Below are 19,377 nucleotides of genomic sequence, written 5' to 3'. Positions count from 1 at the left end.
CATAAGTTAAAAGCACTGAAATTTCCTCCAGAGCTCCCAGGTTTCGTTCTCAGCACGTAAGGCAGTTAGCTCACTACTATCTGTAACTCGAGTTCCAGGGGTTGACACCATATCCTGGTCTCCCTGGCCAACAGGCATGAATGAGGTACAAAGACAAACAGGCAAAACACTCATACACATAAAAGAACGACTAAAATTCTTTGTGTGTGTGTGTGTGTGTGTGTGTGTGTGTGAGAGAGAGAGAGAGAGAGAGAGAGAGAGAGAGAGAGAGAGAGAGAACTTGCCTGGTAAAAACTTATTGTTCAAGCAGGGGATAGTAGTGCATTTTTCAGTCCCAACACTCAGAACACAGAGGCAGGAAGATCACTGAGTTTGAGAAAAGCGTATGCTACATAGTCAACACACACACTGGAAAATAAAAACAAAACTAAATAACATAGATTAAAAAGGAACATTGGGGGCTGGAGAGATGGCTCAGCGGTTAAGAGCACCCGACTGCTCTTTCAGAGGTCATGAGTTCAATTCCCAGCAACCACATGGTGGCTCACAACCATCTGTAAAGAGATCCGATGCCCTCTTCTGGTGTATCTGAAGACAGCTACAGTGTACTTATATATAATAAATAAATAAATCTTTAAAAAGGAACATTGGAATGAATATCCTAGTAAGAGCACCAGAGGAAGGGGAAGCCCTGGGTCCTGCTAAGACTGAACCCCCAGTGAACTAGACTGTGGGGGGAGGGCGGCAATGGGGGGAGGGTGGGGAGGGGAACACCCATAAGGAAGGGGAGGGGGGAGGGGGATGTTTGCCCCTGAAACCGGGAAAGGGAATAACACTCGAAATGTATATAAGAAATACTCAAGTTAAAAAAAAAAAAAGAAAAAAAAAAGGAACATTGGAGAAATGGGACAATACAATGCCTCTTAAAGTCATGTCAGATGTTTGCCACCAGTGTCCATACAATCATTTTCAAAAATAAATATCGACAAGAATGGTAGCACATGCTATTATTAATCCTAGCAGTTTGGAAGCAAATTCTTATCTACGAGTTTGAGGTCATGCTGGTCTACATAGTCACTTCCATAGTATAGCCCATTTTAAATAGACCTAAAGTTTTTAAAGAAAAAAAAAGTGAAGCAGCTCTGAATAAAAGCAGGGGAGCCCAGAGACTGAACCACTAACCAAAGAATGAGCACAGGCTGGACCCAGGTCTTTTGTAGCAGATGTGCAGGGTCCCCCAGCAACTGAAGCAGGAGCTGTCCCTGAATCTGTTGTCTGCCTGCCCGTGGACCTCATTCCCCTAAATGGGCTGCCTTGTCTGGCTGGCCTCAGTGGGAGAGGATGTTCCTAATTCCTGTAGAGACTTGATGTGTCAAGGTGGGGTAATGGGGGTAGTGGTGGGGTGATACTCAGAGGAGGGCTCCCTCTTCTCAAACAAAAGGAGGAATGTGGGAGGATCTGCGAGAGGGGGGACTGGGAGGAGAGGCTGGGCCGATACTGTGATGTAAAGTGAAAAAAATTAAAAATAGAATAAAAGCAGGAGAGCCTTTTACTATTTAAGCTCAAAGCTGATGTGCATGGCAAATGATTACAAAGTGGAATTTTTTACAGTTAGTAATTTAGTTAACTACCAGCCGGTTCTCAGAACACACCATGAACAATGGAAAGAATTTACTATGTGTCCATCTTAAGATTATAGAGGAAGAACAAGTCAAAAGGACAAGCTGACCTTTAACCTGGGACATGATTAGAGAAAACGCCAGAGAGAACAATATAGAAATTAATAAAAATTAAACATTAGGCTTAATTAGGAAAAAGAAGGAAAAAATGGAGTCAGCTGACCCTTAACAAATACATTTTTGATTTGTCTCTTTGAGACAGGGTCTCATTTAAAATCCCATCTGAATCAAAAACGATGACTTCATGAAATTCATAGGCAAATGGAATGAACTAGAAAATATCATCCCGAGTGAGGTAACCCAATCACAGAAAAACACACATGGTAAACACTCACTGATAAGTGGATATTAGCCTAAAAGTTTGAATACCCAAGATGCAATCCACAGACTACATGAAGATCAAGTAAAAGGACAAAGTGCAGATGCTTCCACTCCTTCTTAAAAGAGGGAACGAAAATACTCATAGGAGGATATATAGAGACAAAGTTTAGAGCAGAGACTGAAGGAACGGCCATTCAGAGCCAGTCCCACACGTGGCCCATACATATACAGCCACCAAAACTAGATAAGATTGATGAAGCTAAGAAGTGCATGCTCACAGGAACAGGATATAGATCTCTCCTGAGAGACACAACCAGAACATTTCAAACACAGAGGTGAACGCAAGCAGCAAGCCACTGAACTGAGAGCTATACCCCCATTGGAGGAATTAGAGAAAGGATTGAAAGAGCTGAAGGGGCTTGAGGCCCCCATAAGAACAACAATGACAACCAACCAGAGCTTCCAGGGATTAAACCACTACCCAAGGCTGACCCGGGGCTCCAATTGCATATGTAGCAGAGGATGGCCTTGCTGGGCACCAATGGAAGAAGCCCTTGGTCCCACCAAGGTTGGATCCCCAGTGTAGGGGATTGTTGTGGGGGGGGTGGTGGTAAGGGGGGTGGATGGGGAGGGGAACACCCTCATAGAAGAAGGGGAGGGGATAGGGGGCTTACGGACAGGAAACTGGAAAAGGGAATAACATTTGAAATGTGAATAAAGAAATATCCAATACGGGGTTGGGGATTTAGCTCAGTGGTAGAGTGCTTGCCTAGCAAGTGCAAGGCCCTGGGTTCGGTCCCCAGCTCCGAAAAAAAAAATATCCAATACTAAAAAAAGAAAAGAATGGATCCATTGCATTCTTCTACATGCTGACCACCAGTTGAACCAGCACCATTTGTTGAAAATGCTGTCTTTTTTCCATTGGATGATTTTAGCTCCTTTGTCAAAGATCAAGTGACCATAGGTGCTTGTGTGGGTTCATTTCTGGGTCTTCAATTCTATTCCACTGATCTATGTGGCTGTCTCTGTACCAATACCATGCAGTTTTTATCACTATTGCTCTGTAATACTGCTTGAGATCAGGGATGGTCAGTCCTTTTATTGTTGAGGATAGTTTTTGCTATCCTGGGTTTTTTGTTATTCCAAATGAATTTGCAAATTGTTCTTTCTAACTCTATGAAGATTGAGTTGAAATTTTGATGGGGATTGCATTGAATCTGTAGAAAGCTTTAGGCAGGTTGTGCATTTTTACAATATTAATCCTGCCAATCCATGCGTGTGAAAGATCTTTCCATCTTCTGAGATCTTCTTCAATTTCTTCAGAGACTTGAAGTTCTTGTCATACAGATCTTTCACTTGCTTGGTTAGAGTCACACTAAGGTATTTTATATTATTTGTGACTATTGTGAAGGGTGTCGTTTCCCTAATTTCTTTCTCAGCCTGTTAATCCTTTGAATAGAGGAAGGCTACTGATTTGTTTGAGTTAATTTTATACCCAGCCACTTTGCTGAAGTTGTTTATCAGGCTTAGTAGTTCTCTGGTGGAATTTTGGGGATCACTTAATTATACTATCATATCATCTGCAAATAGTGATAGTTTTTACTTCTTCCTTTCCAGTTTGTATCCCTTTGACCTCCTGTTGTCTGATTGCTCTGGCTAGAACTTTAAGAACTATATTGAATAAGTAGGGAGAGAGTGGACAGCCTTGTCTAGTCCCTGATTTTAGTGGGATGAAGTTTCTCTTCATTTAGTTTGATGTTGGCTACTGGTTTGCTGTATGTGGCTTTTACTATGTTTAGGAATGGACCTTGAATTCCTGATCTTTCCAAGACTTTTATCATGAAGGGGAATTGAATTTTGACAAATGCTTTCTCAGCATCTAATGAAATGATCATGTGATTTTTTTCCTTGAGTTTGTTTACATCGTGGATTACATGGATGGATTTTGGTATAAAGAACCATTCCCGAATCCCTGGGATGAAGCCTACTTGCTCATGGTGAATGATCCATTTGATGTGTTCTTGGATTTGGTTTGTGAGAGCTGTATTGAATATTTTTGCATAGATATTCTTGAGGGAAATTGGTATGAAGTTCACTTTCTTTGCAGGGTCTTTGTGTTGTTTAGTTATAGGTGTAATTGTGGCTTCAAAGAATGAATTGGGTAATGTTCCTTCTTGTTTCTAATTTGTGGAATAGTTTGCAGAGTATTGGTATTAAGTCTTTTATGAAGGTCTGATAGAATTCTGCTCTAAACCCATCTGGTTGGGGCCTTTTTTTGGTTGGGAGATTTTTAATGAATGCTTCTAATACTTTAGGGGTTATGGGACTGTTTAGATGGTTTATCTGATCCTGATTTAACTCTCTTACCTGGTATGTGTCTTAAAAATTGTGCATTTCCTCCAGACTTTCCAGTTTTGTTGAGTATAGGCTTTTGTAGAAGGATCTGATGATACTTTGAATTTCTTCAGTTTCTGTTATGTCTCCCTTTTCATTTCTGATTTTATTAAATTGGATACTGTCCCTGTGCCCTCTGGTTAGTCTGGCTAATGGTTTATCTATCTTATTGATTTTTTTCAAAGAACCAGCTCTTGTTTTTTTTTTAATTCTTTGTATAGTTTTTTTTCTATTTGGTTGATTTCAGTCCTGCGTTTGATTATTTCCTGCCTTCTACTTCTATTGGGTGTATTTGCTTCTTTTTGTTCTAGAGCTTTTAGGTGTGCTGTCAAACTGCTGATATATGCTCTCTCCTGTTTCTTTCTGCAGGCACTCAGAGCTATGAGTTTTCCTCTTAGCACAGCTTTCATTGTGTTCCATAAGTTTGGGCATGTTGTGCCATCATTTTCATTAAATTCTTAAATGTCTGTAATTTCTTTCTTTATTTCTTCCTTGACCAAGATATCATTGAATAAATGGTTGTTCAGCTTCCATGTGTATGAACTTTCTGTTGTTTTGGTTGTTATTGAAGACCAGCCTTAGTCTGTGGTGATCTGATAGAATGCATGGGATTATTTCAATCTTCTTATATCTGTTGAGGCCTGTTTTGGGATGGATTTCGGTCAATTTTGGAGAAGGCACCATGAGGTGCTGAGAAGAAGGTATATTCTTTTGTTTTAGGATGTAATGTTCTATAGATATATGTTAAATCCATTTGGTTCATAACTTCTGTTAGTTTCTCAATGTCTCTGTTTGGTTCCATGATCTGTCCATTGATGAAAGTGGGGTGCTGGAGTCTCCCACTATTATTGTGTGCTTTGAGTTTTAGTAAAATTTCTTTTTTGAATGTGGTTGCCTTTGCATTTGAAACATTGATGATCAGAATTGGGAGTTCATCTTGGTAGATTTTTCCTTTGATGAGCATAAAGTGTCCTTCCTTGTCATTTTTGATAACTTTTGGTTGATATTTTTTCGTTTTTATTGGATATTAGAATGGCTATTCCACCATATTTCTTGGAACCATGTACTTGAAAAATTGTTTTCCAGCCTTGTACTCTGAGATAGTGTCTGTCTTTGTCACTGAGTTGTATTTCCTTTATGTAGCAAAATGCTGGTCCTGTTTCCATTTCCAGCCTGCTAGTCTATGTCTTTTTATTGGGGAATTGAGTCCATTGATATTGAGAGTTATTAAGAAATAGTGATTGTTGTTTCCTGTTATTTTTGTTGTTAAAGGTGGAATTATGTTTGTGTGGCTATCTTCTTTTGGGTTTGTTGAAAGATTACTTTCTTGCTTTTTCTAGAGTGTACTTTCCCTCCTTGTGTTGGAGTTTTCCATCTATTATCCTTTGTAGGGCTGGAGTTGTGGAAAGTAATTGTGTGAATTTGGTTTTGTCATGGAATATCTTGGCTTCTCCGTCTATGTTAATTGAGAGTTTTTCTGGGTATAGTAGTCTGGACTGGCGTTTGTGTTCTCTTAGGGTCTGTATGACATCTGTTCAAAATCTTCTAGTTTTCAAAGTCTTTGTTGAGAAGTCTGGATTATTCTGACAGGTCTGCCTTTATATATGTTACTTGACCTTTTCCTTACTGCTTTTATATTTCTTTTTTTGTGCATTTGAGGTTTTATTATGTGTCTGAAGAAATTTCTTTCTGGTCCAGTCTATTTGGAATTCTCTAGGCTTCTTGTATGCTCATGGGCATCTCTTTCTTTAGGTTAGGGAAGTTTTCTTCTATAATTTTGTTGAAGATATTTACGGGCCCTTTAAGTTGGGAATCTTCGCCCTCTTCCATACCTATTATCTTTAGGTTTGATCTTCTCATTGTGCCCTGGATTTCTTGGATATTTTGGGTTAGGAGGTTTTTTTTTGCATTATCTTTGATGGTTGTATCAATGTGCTCTATGGTATCTTCTCCACCTGAGATTCTCTGTTCTATCTCTTGTATTCTGTTGGTGATGCTTGCATCTATGACTCCTGGTCTTTTTTCCTAGGTTTTCTATCTCCAAGGTTGTCTCCTTTTGTGATTTATTTATTGTTTCTATTCCTATTTTTAGATCCTAGATTGTTTTATTCAATTCCATCACCCATTCAGTTGTGTTTTCCTGTAATTCTTTAAGGGATTTTTGTATTTCCTCTCAAAGGGCTTCTACGTGTTGCCTGTGTTGTCCTATATTTCTTTAAGGGGGGTATTTACGTCCTTCCTAATGTCCTCTATCATCATCATGAGATGTGATTTTAAATCCAAGTCTTGGTTTTCTGGTGTGATGGGGTATCCAGGACTTAACTGCAGTGGGAGAACTGGGTTCTGATGATGCCAAGTAGTCATGGTTTTTATTGCTTATGTTCTTGAACTTGTCTCTTAACATTTGGTTATCTCTAGTGCTAAATGTTCTTGTTGTCTCTGACTGCAGCCTGTCCCTCCTGTGATCCTGGTTGTGTCAGAACTCCTCCTCAGAGTCCAGATGTCTCTGTGATCCTAGGATTCTGGGGTCCTGTGATCCTGAGATCCTGGTTGTGTCTGATCTCCTGGGAGTTGAGCACCTCTGTGATCCTGTGATCCTGCGTGTTTCACCTCTGATCCTAGGCATGTTAGAGCGCCTGGGAATTGGGCTCCCTCTGTTGTGAGTGTGGGTGCGGAGCTAGTGTCTAATATCTGCTCAGGAAACTGGTTCAAACTGGAAGGGCCTCTTGTTTGTCTTTAAAAAATCTAATGTTTAGCTCTTTAAATAATAGAAATACATATGTATTGTTATACAGTATTGCTGTATTAATTATATAATACATTAAACATATACAAACTGATATTTAAAATTGTTAAATTACTACCCACATTCTCCAAAGGAAAAATGAACATGTTACCATCATAAGTGTGTTAATTGATCAGACAAAAACAAAGACATGTGCTACTTAACTAAGACTTTTACATTTTTATTTATCTATAACTTCTTGTCACTATTTTCATTAAAAACCATGTCAGTCTGTTTCTTAATCTCATTATTACATTTTTATGCAGTATGACCCATTGGTAGAAAGCTCTCATGCCATGCAAATAAAGCCACTTTGTGCATTTTTGTAGTATGCAATAATAACACATTTGCTTCTTATCTCTACAAAAACTCTTGCTACAAAAACTTGATATTTAATTTTTCTTCACATATGAATTAAAAGAATATTAGAGGAGAAGAGAGCAGACCACCCAGGAGTGCAGACATTCCGAGGCCACAGGACAGACTGCTACCTCTGCACACCTCAGCCCACATCCCTGGTCCAAAGGGGAAACTGCACAGTGCCTCTGGACAGAGGGATATAGGAACAGACAGCCACTGGTATCCATGGTTCTGGTCTGTGCCCAGGACCGAACTGATCCTGCCAAACAGTTCCCTGCATCCAAATCCCATGGGGGGAGAGAGCTGGAACCTCAGAAGTGTGGATACTCCTAAGAAGCCAGAGGAGACTACCCTCTGCCCACAGTCCAGACCCAAGAGGGAGTTGCATAGTGCCAACTGTGCCCGCTGGGTGCAAGGACCTAAACAAGCAATCAGGGGCAGAACCCTTTGACTCCTGCCTGCGCCTAGAGCTGGAAGGCAGTCTCCAAGAGTGCCACCACAGCTGAGAGCAGAACACCTGTTCTCAGGAAAGGCTGAAAGAAAACAGGAAAACATTTCTATGGGAGTGCTAACACAGAGGCCTACAGCAGGGCCAAGTCACTCTCAGAAACAGCAAGACAAGCAAACACCAGAGACAACCCAATGGCTAGAGGCAAGCGCAGGAACCTAAGCAACAGAAACCAAGACTACTTGGCATCAGCAGAGCCCAGTTCTCCCACCAAAGAAAATACTGGATATCCAAACACACCAGAAAAACAAAATTTAGATTTGAAATCACATTTTTTGATAATGATAGAGGACTTTAAGAAAGACATAAAGAACTTCCTTAGAGAAATTCAGGAAAGCACAAGTAAACAAGTAGAAGCCCTTAGAGAGGAAACACAAAAAATCACTGAAAGAATTATAGGAAAACACAGCTAAACAGGTGAATGAATTGAAAATGGAAATAGAAACAATAAAGAAAGCACAAAGAGAGATATAGAAAATGAAAGGAAGAGACAAGGAGCCATAGACACAAGCATCACCAACAGAATACAAGAGATAGAAGAGAGAATCTCAGGGGTAGAAGATTCCATAGAAATCATTGACAACTGTCAAAGATAGTGTGAAACACAAAAAGCTCCTAGCCCAACACATACAGGAAATCCAGGACACAATGAGAAGATCAAACCTCAGGATAATAGGTATAGAAGAAAATGAAGACTCCCAACTTAAGGGGCCAGTAAATATATTCAACAAAATTATAGAAGAAAACTTCCCTAACCTAAAGAAAGAGATGCCCATAAACATACAAGAAGCCTACAGAACTCCAAATAGATTGGAACAGAAGAGAAATTCCTCTCGTCACATAATAGTTAAAACAGCAAACGCACAAAACAAAGAAAGAATATTAAAAGCAGTAAGGGAAAAAGGTCAAGTGACATATAAAGGCAGACCTATAAGAATTATACCAGACTTCTCACCAGAGACTATGAAAGCCAGAAGATCTTGGACAGATGTCATACAGACCCTAAGAGAACACAAATGCCAGCTCAAGTTATTGTATCCAGCAAAACTCTCAATTAACATAGATGGAGAAATCAAGATATTCCATGACAAAAACAAATTTATGCAATATCTTTCTATAAATTCATCCCTACAAAGGATAATAGATGGAAAACTCTAACACAAGGAGAGAAAATATACTGTACAGAAAGCAAGAATTTAAATTCCTTGCAATGAAACCAAAAGAGAGACAAACAAACATAATTCCATCTCTAACAACAAAAATAACAGGAAGCATCAATCACTATTCCTTAATATCTCTCAATATCAATGGACTCAATTCCTCAATAAAAAGACATAGACTAACAGACTGGATATATAGAGAGGACCCAGCATTTTGCTGTATGCAGGAAACACACCTCAGAGACAAAGACAGACACTACCTTAGAGTAAATGGCTGGAAAACAGTTTTCTAAGGAAATGGCCCGAAGAGACAAGCTGGAGTTGCCATTCTAATATCAAATAAAAATGACTTTCAACAAAGAGTCATTAAAAAGAATAAGGAAGGACACTTTATATTCATCAAAGGAAAATTCCACCAAGATGAATTCTCAATCCTAAATATCTATGCTCCAAATGCAAGGGCACCTACATTCATAAAAGAAACCTTACTAAAGCTCAAAGCACATATTGCACCTCACACGATAATAGTAGGAGATTTCAACACCCCACTGTCATCACTGGACAGATCATAGATCATGGAAACAGAAATTATACAGAGATGTAGAGAAACTAACAGAAGTTATGAACCAATTGGGTTTAACAGATATTTATAGAACATTCCATCCTAAAACAAAAGGATACACCTTCTTCTCAACATCTCATGGAACCATCTCCAAAACTGACCATATAATCAGTCATAAAACAGGCCTCAACAGATACAGGAAGATAGAAATAATCCCATGCATCCTATCAAATCACCATGGACTAAGACTGGTCTTCAATAACAACAATAATGACAGAAAGACCACATATACATGGAAGTTGAACAAGGCTCTACTCAATGACAACTTGGTCAAGGAAGAAATAAAGAAATTAAAGACATCTTAGAATTTAATGAAAATGAAGATACAACATTCCCAAACTTAAGGGACACAATGAAAGCAGTACCTAGAGGAAAACTCATAGCTCTGAGTGCCTGCAAAAAGAAACAGGAGAGAGCATATGTCACCAGCTTGACAGCACACCTAAAAGCTCTAGAACAAAAAGAAGCAAATACACCCAGGAGGAGTAGAAGGCAGGAAATAATCAAACTCAGAGCTTAAATCAACTAAGTAGAAACGAAAAGGACCATACAAAGATTCAACAAAAGCAGGAGGTGGTTCTTTGAGAAAATCAACAAGATAGATAAACCCTTAGCTAGACTAATCAGAGGTCACAGAAGGTGTATCCAAATTAAGAAAATCAAAAATGAAAAGGGAGACATAACAACAGAATCTGAGGAAATTAAAAAAAAATCATCAGATCCTACTACAAAGCCTCTATTCAACAAAACTGGAAAATCTGGAGGAAATGGACAATTTCTAGACAGATACCAGGTATCAAAATTAAATCTGGATCAGATAAACCATCTAAACAACCCCATAACTCCTAAAGAAATCTAATCAGACATTAAAAGTTTCCCAACCAAAAAAATGCCAAGGATCAGATGGGTTTAGTGCAGAATTCTACCAGACCTTCAAAGAGGACCTCATACCAGTACTCTTCAAACTATTCCAAAAATTAGAAACAAAAGGAACACTACCCAATTCATTCTTTGAAGCCACTATTACGCTTATACCTAAACCACACAAAGACCCTACAAAGAAAGAGAATTTCAGACCAATTTCCCTCAAGAATATCAATGTAAATATACTCAATAAAATTCTGACAAACTGAATCCAAGAACACTCAAAAGGATCATTCACTATGAGCAAGTAGGTTTCATTCTAGGGATGCAAGGATGGTTCAACGTATGGAAATCCATCAACGTAATCCACTATATAAACAAACTCAAAGAAAAGAACCACATGATCATTTCATTAGATGCTGAGAAAGCATTTGTCAAAATTCAACACCCCTCCATGGAAGAAGTCTTCAAAAGATCAGGAATTCAAGGCCCATATCTAAACATAGTAAAAGCCATATACAGCAAACCAGTAGCCAACATCCAACTAAATGGAGAGAAACTTGAAACAATCCCACTAAAATCCGAGACTAGACAAGGCTGTCCACTCTCTCCCTTCTTATTCAATATAGTTCTTGAAGTTCTAGCCAGAGCAATCAGACAGTGAAAGGAGGTCAAAGGGATACAAATTGGAAGGGAAGAAATCAAAATATCACTATTTGCAGATGATATGATAGTGTACCTAACGACCCAAAAGTTCTACCAGAGAACTACTTAACTTGATAAACAACTTCAGCAAAGTGGCTGGGTATAAAATTAACTCAAACAAATCAGTAGCCTTCCTCTACTCAAAGGATAAACAGGCTGAGAAAGAAATTAAGGAAATGACACCCTTCACTGTTGCGCCCACCTCGCCCAGCAAGGAAGACGCAACACCGTTGGATCCTTGTCAACAGCCTTTATTGCAGGACACCTTCATTGCTGATACGGGGAACCCAAGCAGCAAGAGCACTAGCCTCATATAGACAGCAGACTGAGGCTATGCTAATTGTCCTTCAGGGATTGGCGGAGCATGAATCAATTCATTAGCATGGTACTGCTCCCTCATTAGCATATTACCGGCCAACTGATGCCAGGTGCAAAGCCTGCCCATGTGCAGTACCCTTGTTTACCACAGGAGGGCGCCCTACATATCCCCCTTTTTTGTTTTACTAGAATGAGGCTGGTCTAGGCCTCTGCAGTTATGTCCATCTGCTGTGGCTCCTGTCTTAGGTCGTTCCTCTAATGTCACAGTCTTATCCGTCATAGGGTAACCCTATCGCCACCAGGCCCCGTGTCTTAGATTGGTCTGTGCATGAGGAACGTTGCCCGTCTCTGGATACCGCAGTGCTGTGTGACAGTAACTGCTAAATGGCCTAGGGCGAACTCCACAAAAGAGGCCAGCCAAAAAATGAATTAGTGGGGAAGTCATGATCACCCTATTGCGTGCAATGAGGAAACTTCAGCGATGTAGAAGGGCTGATCAAAGAATCATTGAGTCTCTCTCATCCCAGTGTAATGGATTCACAAATCCATGGGGTGTAAGAGCAGAGAACTCAGATGTCGACTAATTTTTGAGGATAGATAACCAAATTTCAGGGAAGGCCCCTTGTTCAATGGCCACAAGTGCTTGAGTGATAACGACCTTGTCACGTTTCTGTTGAGATCTGAGTTTGTAAACCAACCATAGCATGAACACAAATCCACAGCATAGGGCTGCACCAAACAGAGCCATTCCCGATAAGTAGTGGGCACCTCATCTGGTTCTCCTCAGTTGCTACCACCAAGGGCCATAGTCAAGCCGCTCCTATAATAAAATTTAGAAGCAACTACTCCAGAAAGTTCATCCACTGTGTTTGTCTAACAATAGATTGGGGGGAGGGTAACTCCAGACACTGTAGACACAATGGCTATAGCAGTAAATGGCTGCTACAATAGCAGCGAAAGTAACAAGGTCTTTCCCAGGACAGTTCAGGATCAGCCATTCTTCTCTGGAACAACAGCAGGCAATGGAACCATGTCTAAGATCTGCATAACCAGGGCAGAGTTCCCCAGTCCACAGCAGCTTCACACAGATGGCATTCCTGTGAAGCTACAGACTGCAAGATGACAACACCAGTTAAGGCAGCAAGAGTCACCAGGGGAATGAGGGGGGCAGTAATGGCTGGAGTCCAGTCCTCTCCAGCAAGCAGCAGTGCACAGAGGGTCAGAGAGCAGGCCACAGTGGGACGGGACACACGCAGCAGTAACACTGACTGCAGCAACGACAAAATCTCTGTGATGACAAAAGATGAGGGGGAATCTTCTATCTTCCTCTCAGGGCAGAGGAATGACTCCAGGGACCCGAACCACGAGAGCTGAATCTTCATGCTCCCGGGATCAGCAAGTCTCAGCAACCACCTCTGGCAGCTGGCATACTCTTGTAGCATCCTGTAGAAAAAACACAAAGATTCCCTCTTCCCCATATAAAATACCTGAACAGGATCATGTCAATATGTGGATCTTTCTATTTCACCTAGGCAGAAGTATGCCTAGTTGTAGGGTGCCATAAACTTTGGCATCCAAATTTTAAAATTGAAATAAAAGGAGCATTATTTAGCATACATGGATAACTCCCCCTTTTTATTTATTAAGATATAGTAAAGATATTATTTATTAAGGTAAGTCCTTGAGGATTAAATTGAGGACACTGAGCACTTGTATTTATAAATTGACTTGTATACCAAATTATTGTCTCTAGCATTATTGTTTTGGCAATATAAAGAATGAGATTTTTTGGCTAATTGTTCCTATGTAAGGCCTATAATCTCTCTGGTATCATAGTCCTCCCTTGTTAAGGAGTCTAGGCAATCCAGTTTGAGTTCTTAATGTCCTATAAAGTAACAGTACCTAGTGCTCTCAACCACCAGGCCATCTCTCTAGCATCTCACAAACTTTATTTACCTAAACATAAGCATTAATTAGAAATGTCAAATCTTGTAAATATTGTCTAATTTCAGTCTTACTAGAAATCCCTGAGCTGGCAGGGTGAGGCTGGGCGTTGAAAGTAAGCAAATAGAGTCTTCCTCTTTTCATATCAACTCCATTACCATTTTCAAAGAGCTGGGTCTATGGTTTTGTTTAGTTGTCTGAGCCAGAGCACTGAAAGGACAGTGAGTTGTCAGACAATTCACACTGAAATCATCACTCACTGATTTCATGTAGAAAACTTGTCTCTAATAAGCACATTTCCTATGGGTTGCATGCACAAATATAGAGGAAGTACAAAAGCATGCAAAGAGTAAAATTATCAATTTTGCCTGAAAAATTTGTATATGTAATAGGCCAAATATCAGTATTTTGTAAAACCAATTAACTGTTGTTTGGAATAAGATATGTTTTACCAGGTTTCTTTTTAAAATACTTCCATGACTCTAGCCTACAATTCTGTATTAACACAACTGAAGCTTTATTTCCAATGAGGATAACAAACAAAGACCTAAGTCCTCTGGTAAGGTGAGGTACTTAGCCAATTAACATATCCTTAGAAGTTTAAAATTAGTTTCAAATATTCTTTTCTGGAGTAGTGTAACAGCTACTCCCCAAATATTAAAGCTCATTTTGAGAGCAAAGATTTGTAGTAAAAATTTCCATATACACTGAAAGATTTAAGTTCTAACTTCTTACATTGAAGAAGCAACAAAATTACACAATACAAGGCTGTTAGCCATTCTTTTGTAAAATTTTTAATGATATCATTTTATGGGCTCTCTAAAATTATAAGCAAGCTCACGAAATGAAAACTCAAAATCAATCCTCTAAATCTATCTTGAAATGGCAGTTGGAGTAAACAAACTGGCTGTAGTGCTCTCACAAGTTCTAAAACCTCATCAATCCTTTGTAAATCCTGTAACAATCTCTACCTGTTTGATTTTTTTCTCAATTATAAGTAAGTTTGAGTTAGTCAATGTAACACTGGCAATCCTTAATCACAATCTTTAAGTTCTCCTTGTACTACCAGAGCACAACCACAAGGTCACCTGAGTTCTGAGTAGTGACTAGGCAGCTGTCCTTGGGGCAGTGGAATTAACATCAAAATACAGATAACTACAGGGCAAACCACAACTTTGGAAAGCAAAACTCAACCTCCAGCAAATGATCTAGTCTCTAAAATCCAGTCTCCAAAACACCGAGTCTATCCTTCATGCTACAAAGTTTGACTGCCAATTCCTACATATGAACGTATGATGGTGCGGTCTCCAATACCCCAACAAGGAGACATTGCCTTAAAATCTTTTAGAAGCCTGGTTTCTACGATAAGATTTCCATAAAAATATCATCCCAATTTAGACCTGTTTCCCTAGATTGGCTCATGCCACATGCTATGTAGAATAACTCCATCTAAATTTACCAGTTTTATGTCAACTTTCTGTTACTGATGTTACATTTTTTTTAAACCATATCCAATAACTTAAAAGCCAATAGTCCATAACCAAGGTATGTAGAGAATATTTATACATTTAAAACCAATCAGAAACAAAATTGAAGTGTTTTACCTTATACCTTAGCTACAGGTGCAAGGCTCCAAGGGCTGATTGAAACTGCTTTTTTAAGAGAAGCACCTTGTCACCTGATAAATCTCCTTGAGACCAGGAATCCAAGTAGGCACACTCTATACAATTCTCAAGACAAAAGTTTATCTTTTTGTTTGATTCTTCTGAATAAAATTCAGGTGGTCTACCTCTATCAAATCTGATCAGTATGACTCTGTGAGGTTTCCAGAGCCTAATCACACCTTTTAAAAACACAAAGACAAAATCTTTCTCCCAAAATACTGTGTTCCTTTTATCTCCTTTTCTTTTCTTTTTTTCTTTCGAGACCTTTTCTCCCTCCGACATACTTTCTTGTTGCTCTGCAAGGACCCTCTGACCTGTCCTAATGGCTTCCTCACATCCTTTATCCTCTAAGCAGGCAGGGACCATTCGCCAAAGAGGTTTTGGTCCGGGCTTAAGCTTGCCGTCTGTGGCTTCTCTATCCCACACAAAGAAGAAAAGAAACAAAATTACAAGTCCTACCCACAAAGGATCAATTGGAAACAACATTGCCGTAGTTCCCAAACCTTTCCGCCTCTTTACCAAGGCTTTCAACTTCACTGCTTATCTCCAGAGAACTTTATTCATTGTCTCTGCTTACCTCCAGAGAACCTTATCTTCCCTTATCTGGGAATTTTCCGACGTCGCCATCCTGAAGCTGAAGACTTCTGGATCCACGAGAATATTCTCGGGTCCCCGTACGGGCCACCAGTTGTTGCGCCCACCTCGCCCAGCAAGGAAGATGCAACACCGTTGGATCCTTGTCAACAGCCTTTATTGCAGGACACCTTCATTGCTGATACGGGGAACCCAAGCAGCAAGAGCACTAGCCTCATATAGACAGCAGACTGAGGCTATGCTAATTGTCCTTCAGGGATTGGCGGAGCATGAATCAACTCACTAGCATGGTACTGCTCCCTCATTAGCATATTACCGGCCAACTGATGCCAGGTGCAAAGCCTGCCCATGTGCAGTACCCTTGTTTACCACAGGAGGGCGCCCTACACTTCACAATAGTCCCAAATAATATAAAATATCTTGGTGTGACTTTAACCAAGCAAGCGAAAGATCTGTATGACAAGAACTTCAAGTCTCTGAAGAAAGAAATTGAGGAAGATCTCAGAAGATGAAAACATCTTCCATGTTCATGGATTGGCAGGATTAATATAGTAAAAATGGCCATTTTGCTAAAAGTGATCTACAGATTCAATGCAATCCCCATCAAAATTCCAACTCAATTCTTTATAGAGAGAGAAAGAGCAATTTGCATATTCGTTTGGAATAACAAAAAGCCCAGGACAGTGAAAACTATACTCAACAATAAAAGAACTTCTGGGGGAATCACTATCCCTGACTTCAAGCAATATTACAGAGCAATAGTCATAAAAACTGCATGGTATTGGTACAGAGACAGCCACATAGATCAGTGGAACAGAATTGAAGACCCAGAAATGAACTCACACATCTATGGTCACTTGATCTTTGATGAAGGAGCTAAAACCATCCAATGGAAGAAAAATAGCATTTTCAACAAATGGTGCTGGTTCAACTGAAGGTCAACATGTAGAAGAATGCAAATTGATCCATGCTTATCACCGTGTACAAAGCTTAAGTCCAAGTGGATCAAGGACCTCCACATCAAACCAGGTACACTCACTCTAATAGAAGAAAAAGTGAGGGAAGAGACTCGAGTACATTGGCAAACGGGAAATTTTCCTGAGCAGATCACCAATGGCTTATGCTCTAAGATCAAAAATAGACAAATGGGACCTCATAAAACTGCAAAGCTTTTGTAAAGCAAAAGACACTGTCATTAGGACAAAACAGCAACCAACAGATTGGGAAAAGATCTTTACCAATCCTACATCTGACAGATGGCTAATATCCAAAATATACAAAGAACTCATGAAGTTAGACTGCAGGGAGACAAATAACCCCATTAAAATTGGGGTAGAGAGCTAAACAAAACATTCTCAGCTGAGGAATGCCGAATGGCCAAAAAGCACCTAAAGAAACGTTCAACATCCTTAGTCATCAGGGAAATGCAAATCAAAACAACCCTGAGATTTCACCTCACACCAGTGAGAATGGCTAAGATCAAAAACTCAGGTGACAGTAGCTGCTGGTGAGGATGTGGAGAAAGAGGAACACTCCTCCATTGTTGGTGGGATTGCAGACTGGTACAACCATTCTGGAAATCAGTCTGGAGGTTCCTCAGAAAACTGGACATCTCACTACCTGAGGATATACCCAAAAGATGTTCATAGCAGCCTTATTTATAATAGCCAGAAGCTGGAAAGAACCCAGATGCCCTTCAACAGACGAATGGATTAAAAAAATGTGGTACATCTACACAATGGAGTATTACTCAGCTATCAAAAACAATGACTTCGTGAAATTCATAGGCAAATGGAATGAACTAGAAAATATCATCCTGAGTGAGGTAACCCAATCACAGAAAAACACACATGGTATGCATTCATTGATAAGTGGATATTAGCCAAAAAGCTCAAATTACCCAAGATGCAATCTACAGACCACAGGAAGCTCAAGAAGAAGGACCAAAATACAGATGTTCCCACCCCTTCTTAAAAGGGGGGAAAATATTCATAGGAGGGGATATGGAAGCAAAGTTTAGAGCAGCGACTCAAGGAATGGTCATTCATAGCCTGATGCACACGTGGCCCATATACATACAGCCACCAAAACTAGATAAGATTGATGAAGCTAAAAAATGCATGCAGAAAGGAACTGGATATAGATCTCTCTGAGAGACACATCCAATACAGAGATCAATGCTAGCAGTAAACCACTGAACTGAGAAAAGGACCCCCTTGGGGGGACTAGAGGAAGTACTGAAAGAGTTGAAGGAGCTGGCAACCCCATAAAACAACAATGCCAACCAACCAGAGCTTCCAGGGACTAAACCACTACCGAAAGACTATACATGGACTGACTCAGGGCTCCAACTGCATATGTAGCAGAGAATAGCCTTGTTGGGGCACTAGTGGAAGGGAAAGCCCTTGGTCTTGCCAAGGTTGGATCCCCAGTGCAGCGGAATATGGGGGAGGGCAATAAGGGGGATGTATAGGGGGAATACCCATATGGGGAGGGGGAGGGGAGGGGAATGGGGGCTATGGACAGGAAACTGGGAAGGGGAATAACCTTTGAAATGTAAGTTAAGACATATATAATACAAATTAAAAAATATTAGAAAAACTCTTTGAAAGTGATGGCTTCAACTAGGTTCTGTGTTTTCTACCCATCCTTTTTTCCTATTGCTACCTGCAGTGTAGACCAGATGACTGAAGCTCTCATAGTCATCTAACAGTTAAGAGCACATTAAAGCTTAAAGTCATATGGAAGAAGAGTTGGTTGACACTGCTTCAACTGTAATTACATGCTATTTCATGACCAATATAGCACTGAGTGGGAGAGTGATTTATAAATGTATAATCCTCTAACCACTGCTATTGTCTTTATTCATTTAGCACAACGTCCTTCTGAGGCACTCAGCTTGTCTGCAACAAATGAGCACTGAAGTAATTTTCATATTTAGACCACAATGAATATAACTATGATGAACACGAGAATTCTTATACTTCTTAAAACTAATTTCATGGAATATATACTGAGAAGACTGCTGGGACCATGGCAATTCTCTCACTTTTATGAGAACTCTGAGTAATGGAGTTGATTGGGTACAGATATTATGTTCAAATATATCAGAATACATATAATAAGTTTGTGCAATTTTACATCAACTATAACAACACAACATAGTTTTAACTGATTTTAATTGATATCTGTGGAAAATCTCAACCTATAGATAAACCCAGAGTTTGTTTTACATGCTAATACACAATTTTTTCAGATTCATTGTTCATTTCTGAACCATGTCTTATTTTTACTTTTTGTCTTCTAAATTAAATCATAATTGGTAGGACAGTTTTTATGCACATCTAACAATGTATTATGTGTCACTAAACTCTATACTGAAGTATTCTTTCTAGGGCTTTGTACATTATTTCACATAAGTTTTAGTTTCAAACACCTAATGTAGGTTAGTGAACAAAT

Source organism: Rattus norvegicus, chromosome 8 (assembly GCF_036323735.1).
Source record: "Rattus norvegicus strain BN/NHsdMcwi chromosome 8, GRCr8, whole genome shotgun sequence".
In the NCBI taxonomy this organism is placed as follows: domain Eukaryota; kingdom Metazoa; phylum Chordata; class Mammalia; order Rodentia; family Muridae; genus Rattus; species Rattus norvegicus.
The sequence above is the reverse complement of the archived record's forward strand: the minus strand, read 5'-3'. Positions refer to the sequence as shown.